Source organism: Anguilla anguilla, chromosome 18 (genome assembly GCF_013347855.1).
Source record: "Anguilla anguilla isolate fAngAng1 chromosome 18, fAngAng1.pri, whole genome shotgun sequence".
Lineage (NCBI taxonomy): Eukaryota > Metazoa > Chordata > Actinopteri > Anguilliformes > Anguillidae > Anguilla > Anguilla anguilla.
This window is the reverse complement of record NC_049218.1, coordinates 2,122,585-2,135,537: the sequence shown is the minus strand read 5'-3', so window position 1 is coordinate 2,135,537 and position 12,953 is coordinate 2,122,585. Positions and strand designations below refer to the sequence as shown.

At 44.0% G+C, this 12,953-nt stretch overlaps 1 protein-coding gene across 2 annotated transcripts in view; it reads right to left on the bottom strand.

Moving 5' to 3' along the window:
- Positions 1–12,645, bottom strand: part of LOC118218490 (protocadherin-15-like) — a 242,525-nt gene extending 229,880 nt beyond the window's left edge. The window contains exons 1-2 of one of the 2 annotated variants that reach the window (XM_035401170.1): positions 12,200–12,645; positions 11,742–11,752 (exon numbers count right to left, since the gene is read on the bottom strand). The gene's annotated coding sequence lies outside the window, so the exon portion shown is untranslated. Of the gene's footprint in view, positions 1–11,741 lie in introns of both variants that reach the window. The other variant, XM_035401171.1, reaches the window with a different exon arrangement.
- Positions 12,646–12,953: the final 308 nt, after the last annotated feature.

Sequence of the window (12,953 nt, the reverse complement as noted above, 5' to 3'; positions counted from 1 at the left end):
GTGCTTGCCGTCTCTTTGTTGTGCCGTTGCACTGAGCGACACGTTGGTTAATAATTAACAAACACGGAGAGCAAGGAGAAACCAGAGTGTGCGACTTTCTGATTTTTAATTATTTACGCTCCGTTAGTCCGCACCTTTTTAAGCCATTTTTGTGTACATAATAAAAGCTAAATCCTACGCTTTGTTACATTAGCAATCATCCTAGTATATGCAGCCTAGTTGTCCTAGTCTTGCTCAACAGTCATTTGTATCAGTGGGCCACTGCTGGGTCGGCTAACTGGCAACCAAAAGTGATGAAGGATTCTGTTACTCTGTTTGGAGCCATCTAAGGACAATCCAGGCTGGCAACTGACAGCGATGTGTTTTGTCAAATTAGGTATGCTACTGCATGCCAATGTTCGCTGTTCAGTATTTGACCCTGACATGGGTTAGCCATTCTGGTACATAAAAAGAGAGAGAAAAACAACTCCAAAAATTCTTGTAAAATTAATTGGAATCAGAATGCTATTGTTGGCTGCTGAGGGGATATTGTTGAGGCTAAATTCAGAATGGGAATTGGGAAGCAGAAATAATAAGCAATTTCAGGTTGAATATTTCAGTGAAGCGAATGGCTGTACTCTATATTCCCTATATTCTGCAGAAAAAGGCTTATGGACTCTTACTCTTCTCATATTCAGCTTATTTGTGCTGTAAATCTCACATTTATGTATTGCTTTTTTGTGGAGCCAATGTAGGCTTCCACTTGGTCATCTCAAAAGATCAGGGACCAAGCATAATGAGAAATTATTAATGAGTATTTTTTAAATTCACTGCTCCAGAGTGATGTCACAGGCTGGGTGGGAGGGGCTGTACATAGACCATTAGACGGGATGTTTGGGTGATGTCACAGGCTGTGTGGGAGGGGCCAAACGCTGACAGTGAGACAGGATGTCTGAGATGAGCTCCAGTGTGATGTCACAGGCTGGGTGGGAGGGGCCATACACTGACAGTGAGACAGGATGTTTGAGATGAGCTCCAGTGTGATGTCACAGGCTGGGTGGGAGGGGCCACACGCTGACAGTGAGACAGGATGTTTGAGATGAGCTCCAGTGTGATGTTACAGGCTGGGTGGGAGGGGCCACACACTGACAGTGAGACAGGATGTTTGAGATGAGCTCCAGTGTGATGTCACAGGCTGGGTGGGAGGGGCAACACGCTGACAGTGAGACAGGATGTTTGAGATGAGCTCCAGTGTGATGTCACAGGCTGGGTGGGAGGGGCAACACGCTGACAGTGAGACAGGATGTTTGAGATGAGCTCCAGAGTGATGTCACAGGCTGGGCCGGTTATGGTGCGCGTCCCCCCTGCAGAAGCCATCAATCCGGGCAGAGAGGGAGGGGGAGGGGGGCGGGGCCTGAGAACAGAGGGGCTCTGTTCCGGCACATTCTCACAGAGATCTCTGGAGGCAGAGCAGGATCAGCACACGCTCTCTCTCTGTCTCTCTCAAATTCAAATTCAAATTCAAATTGCTTTATTGGCAGGAAATACATAGGTACATATTGCCAAAGCATCATAAATCAATTCAAAATACATATTTACAGTGGAATACTAATAATGAACATTCTATTAAAAAAATAAATATATATTCTATATATCTCTCTCTCTCTCTCTCTTTGTCTCTCTCTCTCTATCTGTCTCTCTCTCTCTCTGTCTCTCTCTCTATGTCTCTCTCTCTTGCGCTCTCTCTCTCTCTCTCTCTCTCTCTGTCTCTCTCTCTCGCACCCTCTCTCTCTATGTCTCTCTCTCTCTATCTCTCTCTCTCTATCTGTCTCTCTCTCTCTCTCTATCTCTCCCTCTCTCACTCGCTCTCTGTCTCATTCAGTAAATCATGTGGAATCTTTCATCTTTTTCCCCCCAAAAAAATCACTTTGAACTAAATTCTGCTTCACCTGGATCGCTGGTTCCTTTCATGACTTTTTCTGCATTGTTGGAACTGCTGATTTGCCCATTCATAACGTAGCTATAATGACAAATTAAATATGTTAAAAATGGAGTCTACGGTAAATGAAGCATTGACTTGTTATGTCCTAATGTCTTGATGTCTACCAGCCCATCGTACTAGAACCTAACCATTGCTTCCAGGAAGAGTTATGATTATTTGATGTGTTCCTTTGGTACTAGTAAAAGAACACCTCTTTGTAGTGTTGCAGAAAAAGCAGTACTGTTGCCTTGTTTGACATTCTAGTCAGTATCACCCTTAGAGTGCACTGATAAGCCTCATAAAAATCCTCACAGCAATATTACTGCTGAAGCTTTAACAAAGACAGATGAATGCCTACACTTCTCTTTCACATTGTCTCAACGGTGGTTCTTGGATTTGCACCCTTATCCTGCGACAGGATCCGCGGGTGTTTTGTGACGGTACGACGCGGCAGCCCAACAGATACATCACCATCGCACTATAGTAAGGAATGCATGGAGCTTTCCAGCACAGGCAATGCCACATGCATGCAAATTCTAACGAACACTGCACAGCTATTAAGTCCTTTTCCACAAGCAGCCGTCAAAACACTGCGGTAGCCTATTCAGATCTCAATACTTCAACCATCGCAAGGTAATGGATGTCGGTCATACTTGCAGTTGAGCATCTTGCATCTTTTCAATTTTCCACCCTGAGTTTTTAATGGTTTTGCCGTGGTTCGGCAGGAGGGTGGTGGGGGGGGGGGGGGGGGGGGGGGGGGGGGGGGGGGGGAGAGCTCAAAGGGAAGCTTTCACTAAGTGAATTTAAGGCTTTCCCCTGTGAGCTGTGCACCAGACAGTCTGCACATGAATGCTCTCGCAGTCGAAAGGAGAGGAAGTTCTGCTTGGAGTTACCCGATAGCCGGGTTTTAAGTGATACGCCCAAGAATATGGCCATGAAAACACTACATATAACTGATTAGTGGGAAGAAAAAGTGTTCAAACGTTGATTTATAATTGCATGGGCTCTCCACTAAGACACATAGTCATCTTACCCTTTTCTTTCTAGAGTTCAGATTATTTATTACAAAAAATGTCTTTCATTTTCCAAACTGAATATTTAATTTTGTTTCAGATTTCTGTCCGCATGAACATAACAGTGAATCTTGAAATAAGAGAAAATTAACATGAATAAATTATGCGCGTATATTGCTGTGAGATTTCTCTCAGTAAATGTCTCATTTCTTCTAAAACTGAAACTCAGAAGGACAGGCTTGCTTCAAATAACCACAGTACAACTGGGAACATTTGGGATTTTAACTGGATTACAGTGATTTAAAAAAAAATCCATTGTTTTTGAGTACATCCCTGACTGAAAACAACCACACGATTCAATAATCCTGTCCCAGAACTGACAAAAGATTAATTAAATATTATCACTCCTTCTGGTAATTTGGTCGACTCTCCTAAAAGGCCTACACACCCAGTTAATATGCACTGCAATTATGGCTCGTTGTAGAATAAATTACTCGATAATTATATTATTCACTCAATATGAAAAGCATCAACAGTTAATGAAAGGCCAAAAAAATGACCAGTGTTATATGCAAAAGCAATATGCAAAAAATAGACCATCAATAGAGAATATGAATGAAGCACATGAATAAAGGGATATCTAGCTCCCAAAGGTATTGGCCTTCACAAAGGAAAAAAACCAGAGCTGCTGGGTGGGCTGCTCATCCTGTTCTGGTCTAGTATCGGGACCCTGCCAGTGGTGACTGTGGCCAGCTGTGCACAATTGGCCTCAGTGTCACGTGCACGCACCGGCGACCCCTGCTGGTCACTCAGGCACCTGCAGTCTGCTTGCGCAAGCTGCGCATAGACAGAAACTCTTTTTCTTCCACACAGTCAATAATGAGTCCTTTCGAAGAAGCGATAGCTTGAAATCGTTTGCTTTCTCACCAGTCATCTGCAGCAGTGGTGATCACGAACTCAACATCCTAACGCCCAGCTTTATGTTCACATAATTATGTAAAATTAAGGACGTGTGTAATTATCAAAAACATGCTGTAACACCGGCATTTCTGAAACAGACTGATGGACAGTCTTCCTCAGCCATGCTTCAGAATCAAACACAACCGTTTTCCTCGTGTCCTACAGCGTATTACACAGTGTCATCTGGAATATGACCTGGTTAAAACCACATTACTGCCAAAACTGCCAAGAACATCGATCCACCCCTCTTGGACTCCCGAATGAGCCGATATGTGTCTATGCTGCAGAGGGGGTCAAGCGGAAGCGAGCAGTAAACCTGCTAACATCAGACATCGCTGAAATCCCAGCTTTCCCGTCAATGTTCCGGCCTGTTTTTATTTCACAGGCGCTATCGATCAGCTCTCCGAGAGTTTACACAGGCCGGCCGCCTTTTTAATCCTGCCTGATTTGGCTGGGAAAGATTACGGCCCTGCTCGTTTGTACCTCACACCATAGACGGCACCGATCAGGAGAGGCTCTGTAGCCTGGCGCCCGAACGCAGCTCCACTGCATCACATATTTATTTCTCTCAGAGGGTCGGAGAAGCCTTTTTACCAGCTGAAATAGGGCGTAGCATCGCAATCTCACAGCCCCGTGACAGATGCATCCGTCTTTATTCGGCGATAAATCTTCCGGAGGTAAAATTCTGCACAATGCCGAGGCCTTTTTTTGGGTCCTTCTGGGACTATGTACCCTGTGCTTTCGCGTGGCGATTCCCATATACCTTCAGGTGACGAGGAAAACGGCTCGTTTCACGCGTTGGGACAGCTTAACGAGGCAGCGGTCTAATTGAGAAGACGTGCAGTGCCCTTCCTGTCAGAAAAGAGACCATTACAAACTGCAGGCCAAAGCGTGCTGCATTTCAGAATCGATCGATGAGACTTCACCACAACTGTCTAGTCTTATTCTCAACAACCATACATTTTACAAATGTGTAAAGGTACAGGTGTGCTCTTTCATAACTACATTTGAAGGTCTGGTATACCTCTCTTATGCAATAACTGTTGAATATTCTGTTTTTCTCAAATGTGAAACACTGTGTCTGTGTTGTTATAATAATTAGCACAGTATGAAACGGTTTCTCTTAGACTTGGTGACAAGACATACTGAAATACAGATGCTTTTTTTCTTTTAAACACATTCAGAATTGTGAGACTGCGCTAATGCATGCGTCATCCAGTTCTATGTATCTCCTAACTAATTAACTAAAAAGAGTTAACAGATATAAATAAAAACCATGTAACAGTGTTGGTAGATGTAAAACCCCTGATTTCCAGATTTTTTTTCCCTGTTCCAAATTAGAAGTTTTTTTTTTCTTCTTCTTTTTTTTTATAGATATGGGGTTTTTCTGGGACCCTGATAATACAATGTGAAACTAGGAGAGGTGATGGAAGGTGGGGGATCAGAGAAAGCTGCTGTCTGCTCATCCTGTCCCCCCCCCCCCCCCCCCCAACGACCAAGGAGGCCTAACTTTCGGCTGACACCAAAGTAAAGCAGGTTAGGCTCAGGTTAACTCTTCATTTACAACCAATCGTGAGGCTTCATGTGATCAGGTGACCACGCTTTCAGCCATTAGGATCCCAGGGATTTCAAAAGCGTAACCTCTCTCTCTAGAGCAGTGGTCTCAAACTCGTTGCCATGGAGGGCCGTGTGTATGCAGGTTTTCATTCCAACCAATTAATGCTGCCTTCATTGAGTCCAATTACTCATTCGGCCGTACGCATTTAACTGCATTGAAGCACAGAATATAAGAAAGTTTTTATTTAGACAATGTGGGTCACCATAGACTTCGGGTCACCATTACGTGCAAACCTGCATCCCCTAATTCAGCAAATAATTGAACTAATTATATAATCAAGATCTGAGGCTGGAATGAAAACCAGCATACACACGGCCCTCCATGGCACTGAGTTTGAGAGCGCTGCTCTAGAGGTACTATTTGTCCCACTGCGCATCACAGCCAAGCCCTGAGCTGTGAGAGAGGAGCATTTATCCATCGCACCACACAAAGCTATTTTCTGACAGTGTGTGCCCTTACGAGGGTAATCCACCCTTCGGTAAACATTAAGTGTCTAATTAAGAGCAATTAACAGCTCGTTACTAATCAGAGGTTGCATCTGCGGCAGGAGCGAAGACGAGCACCGACGGCGGCCGCCTGCCAGGCAGACGTGCTCACCTGAGGCTGATCAGCAATCAGCTCAAGTGTTGCTCACGGCCTTTGGCTTGTTATAAAGGCTGAGCTGTTTGGGACAAGACTTTCTGGCATGCCGAGTTTGAGTTTGCTACTAGGGAGGTGAACGACACACGTTTCTGAAGGTTGAATAGTCGTTGTCTGAAACCGATAAACTTTTTTTTTTTTTTTAAACCGCTTGATGTAGGATACCGCTAATTTGGCAGCACATACTTTGCACTGAAAAGTGTTAAAATGAAAGTAAAATGTCTCATATTTCAGTATTTATTTTATCTTTTTAAATCCCTTATCCCCCCCCCGCCCCCCTTGGCTGTAATGGCGAGATGTTCTCCTCCAGCCTCGCCGGGCTGTAAACAAAGTCGCGATTTTCACCGCCACGGAACAGCTCGGCGTGACTCGGTGCTTAACCAGACCAAACCAAACCAAACCAAACCAAAGCGGTTGGTTTGAAGGGGCCTTCGTGTTCACTGGACCATGTCCAGAGGCAGCCTTCCACTGTCAATTACGTGGTGACAGGCTGCAGTCCTTAGCTCCACAATCCCAAAATCCCCCCCCCCCCCCCCAATCTCGCTCGCTTGCCGCGCTGCGATACGGCAAAGCGATTCACCGGGGAAGGTCTGCTTTTTTTGGCGGAACTGACGGAACTGCATTTGTCCCTACTGTGGTTTTCTGGCGGTTCTGATTTAATTGAGGACGGGCGGGCGGTTCTCCGTGAGGCCTGGGCACAGCCCGTTAACCGGTCCTCACGGGGCCTTTATCTGAAGGCCCTTTCAGTCCTGACCCGAGCGCTGAGATGCCCCCGAGCGATGCCCACCCACGGGGTGGTTAGCTAACGCACCCGTCTGCCACACGCTGCCCCGGGCATTCGATGGAGACGACATGCAGAAGGGCCACGCGGTGCCTTAAATACGGCGGTATCTGAGGAGCGGGGAACTGAAACCACTGCGTCCTCCACCCCAAGGTGGAGAGCCCAAAGCGGCAGCAGTGAAGCAGCGATCCATTTTGTTTCTCGCAGTGACGCCGAGGTCTATAATAAAACCCTGACCCTTGGTTTTTACGAGCCATTTCATTCGCCTTCTTTAAGACCTCCAAATTCACTTCATCTCACAATCACTGTCAGTATGACTTGCAAAGCAAAGAATAAAAGAGAAAAAATGTCAGCATTCAAGTTTTAACTGCAAATCTGGAACAAAGATCAAAACGCACATTTTTCTTTTATTTTTCCTGATGAACCCCCATTTCTCTCACCTCATTATTCATGGAAGGTTTTTTTTTTTACACGACCCCTGAGTTGAAATGAATGACAGTTAACCATGGAAGAATTAAAATGGCACCACTTTGACCCAAGAGTGTAGTCTAGCCCCCTACTTGTACAGACCAAACATTGCCTCAGTAATTGATTGTGGACCTTTTTGTTCACTGAGCTCAGGCTTGTGTGGGTGTTGCTGAACTCTAATCTCACACATTTAGAGCCCAGCGGTGAATGCAAAACCTTAAACCTTAATCTTTCATTAGCATGTTCAAAGCAGATCTGTATGCCTTTAACTGCTAAAATTAGTACCTGAAACTATTCAGATGTGTTTTGGATGATGATAAAGATATAAAATGAAAACACAGTCCACGGGTCTGCTAGGAACTCAGATTTTTAATTTTTTTAAAATGTCTACCAGAAGGGTATTGAAATGTCTGATTTTTCAGAACATTCAGTCCCTTTTATATTAACATAACTGTGCTGTTCATATAAAAAGAACTGAATGGCCTAAAAGATCAGACATTTGAATACCGTTCTAGCAGACTGCTTAAACTGAGCTCAGCTCTATATATGGCAGTACATATATAGAATAGAATTCTTGGCTAGCATCCTTACTGGTCCAGAGGATTTTCTTCCTTAACCTATTTAGGTAAGCTCAGATTGAAACGGCTGGACCAGAGACGTGTACAAAAGAGGATCACTGAGCCAAACCCTTCTCAGATAACAACGGCCGAGGTGGGCATGTGCTCTGCACTCAACAAGACTCCTTTACTATGGCTATCCCAAACAATAATTCAGTTGCACAAAGGATGGTAGGAACTGAACGGTCCAAAACTTCTTCGTGAGGAATCGCTATTGGCATATTGTACATGTCGTGTGTCAGGGGTGTGTTGAAGCTAAACTCGTCCTTGTAACTTGTAACAAACCGTTCAGTAAAAAGTAATGTGGTACCGAGAGTACCTGGAGCTCAGCTAGACAAAACCACTTCTTTAAGCTCGTATCAGCTTACATGATTGATTGGCAGCATAGTAACCTAATGACACATCAGAAATAAGGGTTTGCCCTTTGGATTACTGTCTGCTTTACCGACAGTAATCCAATTAAACTGTATGCAAATGTGTGTGTGTCTTTCAGAGTAGGGAATATCTCCCTCCTTATAGTTGTATTGGGGGAAGACTAGCTATGGGCTAGCTCATAATGCCTGCCACCAAGCACTCCATAACAACCTTAGTTATTCCCTTCATTTCACTACAGACTGCTGTTCTCACACAAAACAGTCTTATCTTAAAATTTAAAGAAACATATTGTCAATACAAGTTATAAGGTACATCTCGATGTTATCAACAAACATCAATTTATAAATGCCACTGCAAATTCTACATTTCTGGCAATCTTATGGAGTACAACTAAAATACAGTTTTGACAAAGGCGGGGGAGGACATGACCTCAAGCAGGCCGTCATTGCTTTTCCTGAATCTCTGCCAATGTCCGTACCCTGCTAATTAGTCACAATTTTCAAATGGGAAAAGCCTCACTCTCCGGAATACATTACATTTCTGATGTAGCAATCACATTGTTGTGATGAATCCATGCAGACTTCCTTCTCCCAGGATGCACTGTTTTTGTACTGCAGTATTACCCACAATGCATTGTGTGGTCACTCAGGTAGGGGAATTATTCTAATTATCCATCTAATTTCCTTTTCTTCATTTACCCATGTCTATCCTATCTTATGTCAGTTTCTTTTTCTTTTCTTTTTTTTTTGCTATCCATCAAGATGATATTTAAGCACTGACTGACTGTGTGCTTCCAGGTTTAGATTTGTATCATTAAGCCCAATATGAGGTGTTTATGAATGTACACACCTAATAAATGCACAGACAGCTGTATATGAAAAACATTATGACCATGACAGCTAATAAGTACAGTACACTATCAGGGGGTACAGAGTCCCATCCATCACCACCGCTCCCCCCCCCCCACCCCCCCCCCCCCCCCCCCCCCCCCCCCCCCCCCCCCCCCCCCACCGCCCCGGGTCCCAAAAAAGACCAAGCATCGGGAGCATTTGAACATCAGCGTTCACCAAATTGAGCATACTGTCCCAAAGTTTACACACAATCTGAAAGTTTTTCCTTTAAAAAAATTTTATTTTATTTTTTTACATTTTTGGACAGTTCAAATTCTCCATTCACACAAGAGCTATGACTACTCCGCTCTGAATACCAGTTCCAGACACAGACCTCTTTATGAATGGAGTAAGGACGCGTTCCCATTCAAACGGCCATCTGTCTGCGCACAGAACGCAGTTAAACTGGGGCAAACGCTCTGGGTCTCGGCGGCCGCTGTCACTGCGAGGTTTACAGGAAGCTCGGGAGAGTGATTTAGACATCCCCCTTATGCTGCCTCCGCTATCCGCCAAGCCAGTTTCTCTGTGCCGGTGTTAAAAATGCGACGCACACTCATCCTCTCACGCCAACACTTTCCAGCACCCCTCCCTCAGCACTTCCTCATGTCTGTGGGGGTGGGGGGTGGGGGGGTGGGGGGCTACAACCTCATCCATGCAGACAGGTTGTAATCCAAATCTCTTGAACTCAAGATTTATCCCGTGCAACCAGTAGTTATTTTCTTTTTCATTTAAAAAAAAAAAAAAAAGCATAATTTGAATACATTTTATTTTTCAGGAAAGTGTTTCAATAAACAAAAATCTGTTAAATAAAGTGCCAGTGTTTTACCCCACTTTAATATCCCATATTAGCTACATCTACATCAAATTGCTGTAATGTTCATTGCAAAGGAAGGCTTTGAGTCTTGAGGAAAATAATCACACACGCTGAAAAACAGTCTAAGGTAACTAAATACTCTAACGGGAATAGAGGTTAGTGTTAAGCCATGCTGAACACAATGAATGTGATGTGGGAACATGCACAATATTAAACGTTTCAAAATATCAGCCCACAAGTGTTCTATTTTCTGTTGAATAAAAGCTATCCGGCTTGCATCTTCATTTTGACAAATAAGTTCATTAATGACATAATTGCATTTGCCTCTAGTTAAAATACATTTAAAATGTACATTGACTCCGAAAATTCTTAGTGTCACGGCATGCAGAATACATGGCAAAACAAACCATTTCAATACAAATTATTTGTTTCACCTTCCTGTAAAATCCATGACCTAAAACGGCGTTTAAATGCGACTGAAGAGAGAGAAATTGTTGCAGCAATTAGCAATCAATTGAGAATCGGAGGTTTTAAATTAGACTGTGGAACAATTCGATATGCAGTTACAGTGCGTTTAAGTTACCTCCATGTTGAAGTCCGGTCAGCAAAATCTGACATTCCAAATTACAGAACATGCAACGTTTTCCTTCATAAGCCCCAAGGTATCGACAATTGGCGCATGCAGGCACACAGTTTACAGGCTATTGCTAAATAAATTCTGATAAGACAGCGAAAATGTCGTTGGTCAAATTCTGGCTCGTATTCGAAACGCTGCGTAGGCTATATCCTACCCAACAGGTGATAAATTAATTGGGTGGTGAGAAAAATACATCTGTATATTTCTGCTTGTGTAGTGCAAAGGCATGTAGAACATAAAATGAGGTTCCGTAGGACTTCATCTAACGTAGCGACCGGGTTATTAGACAATCGGCATGATTACAAAATTTCCACACTGTGTAAAGTCGTTTCAGACCTCATAGGGAATCGGTGAACTCCCGTTATTTAAATTAAAAATTTTAAAAAGAAAAGAAAAAGGAAAACTCCCAGGTAGACAAAATTCTACCTGCTTTTCACTGTAGCTTAGACGTTGCTACACTTTATTGGACATAATATACCTTAGAGCAGAACACAGGGCTTGGATTCAGATCGGCTGTGACAGACTACCCATAATGCAGGCTAGCCATTTCTAATTAAACTAGACTGAACATCAGACATCGCAAAATTGAAAAAAGCAACGGTCTCAGAAGCTATAGCCCACTTCAGCGGGGTACCCTGCTGTAACAGCGTACGCCTCGTAGACAGCAATAGGTTGAGACACAGTCCAGAAATGAACAGTCGCACAAAATGATGTGGGTTACTGGTTTGCAGCCGCTCTCGGTACTGAAGCAGCACGTGCTCGAACTTAACCCAGTATAAAGCTCAGTATCAAAAGCACATTTCCAAGTTTAGAAAATACAACCACAATAAAGCTGAATACAAACGTGTGTGCGTGTGTGTGTGCACGGGATAAATAGCACATCCCCGAGATGCATATTTTAAAATAACAGGTTAAAACGTTTTGCGCTTTAAAGATAGGCGTGAAACTGACCCGTCGGTCAGCTCTTACCTTGCGGTGGACTATGAAAATGCAGGGCTCATCAGACTCCTCCGAAAAACCATCGGGTAGAATGTTTAGTGTATTCAATTTACTAAAAATCGAAGAGCCAACCGATATGTAATCCTTGTGTCCTTCAAACGTCAGTCTCTTAATCTTTACGGGGTAAAGGGTCGGAGCCGATCGCGAGCTTGTGGAGCTTCTCTAGCTGCCCTAATCTTTCTAATGCCAGGTTGAACATCCGTCGGCTTCAGAATGGGCTTTCTATAAAACCCTGGGAGCACTTGCAAAGTTTTAAAAAAAAATCTATACTACTAGCTCGATGAAAGGGAGACAGGCTACTTTCCGTATTGCATGATACGTGTCTTGAGTTTATCTACCTGAAGGAGAAGCGAGAGGGGAATATTTACTTGAGATATGTTTAGCGGCGGCAGTTTACTATTCCTGACAGCTGACCAATACTTACATACCTCCTGTTGGAAACGGCAAATGAGTACGAGAGGATCTCATACCCCTAATCTCCACCTTCAAAGCCTTTTCTCTTGATCTCCAGCGCCACCTTCAGCGACATGATCTAAGTGCAGCGATTCAACGGTCAGACGGATTCTGGCGGAGGCAGAGTCTCTCACACAGTTGTGATAATGGTGCCTATTTAATCGTTTCCCCTGAAACATTCGGATTTCTGGCGTTGCACCTTAATAAAAACCACACTTCGCACTTCGACCAAGAGGCCATGTTTCCAACTGTACGCTTTGAACCCGAAATGTGTGTAAATTCATGCGTGCGCGCAACCTTGAGATTTCCTGTTGCTAATCATTCCCTGCTAATGCGCGTACGGACCGCGGTTACGTTGTCGAGAGGGGGGAAAACGACCTTTATGACATGTCATCAGCCCCGAAGCAACAAAGGAGCCTCACGTTTTAGTTTGCTATAGGAGTTAATGACAAGGATATTCGTGCTATAGAAAAAAAAGGCGACACGTTAATATTCAGTCAGCCTGATAGCACATTAGAGTTGGCGGCGCGCAGGCTAAGGCAGTTTGTAGATATTTTACATCTGTCGCACGTTATACGGGCTGCGTCTGTTGACGTAGGCTACCCCCCTGGGGCTAGCGGTCAAGTGCTACTACATCAGAGGTAGCCTACACAACCGGACGAGAAGAGTGAGTGGTGGGGTGAGGGGTGGGTGAGCTTTGGCTTGGACGTGACTTCACCTGCGTTTACC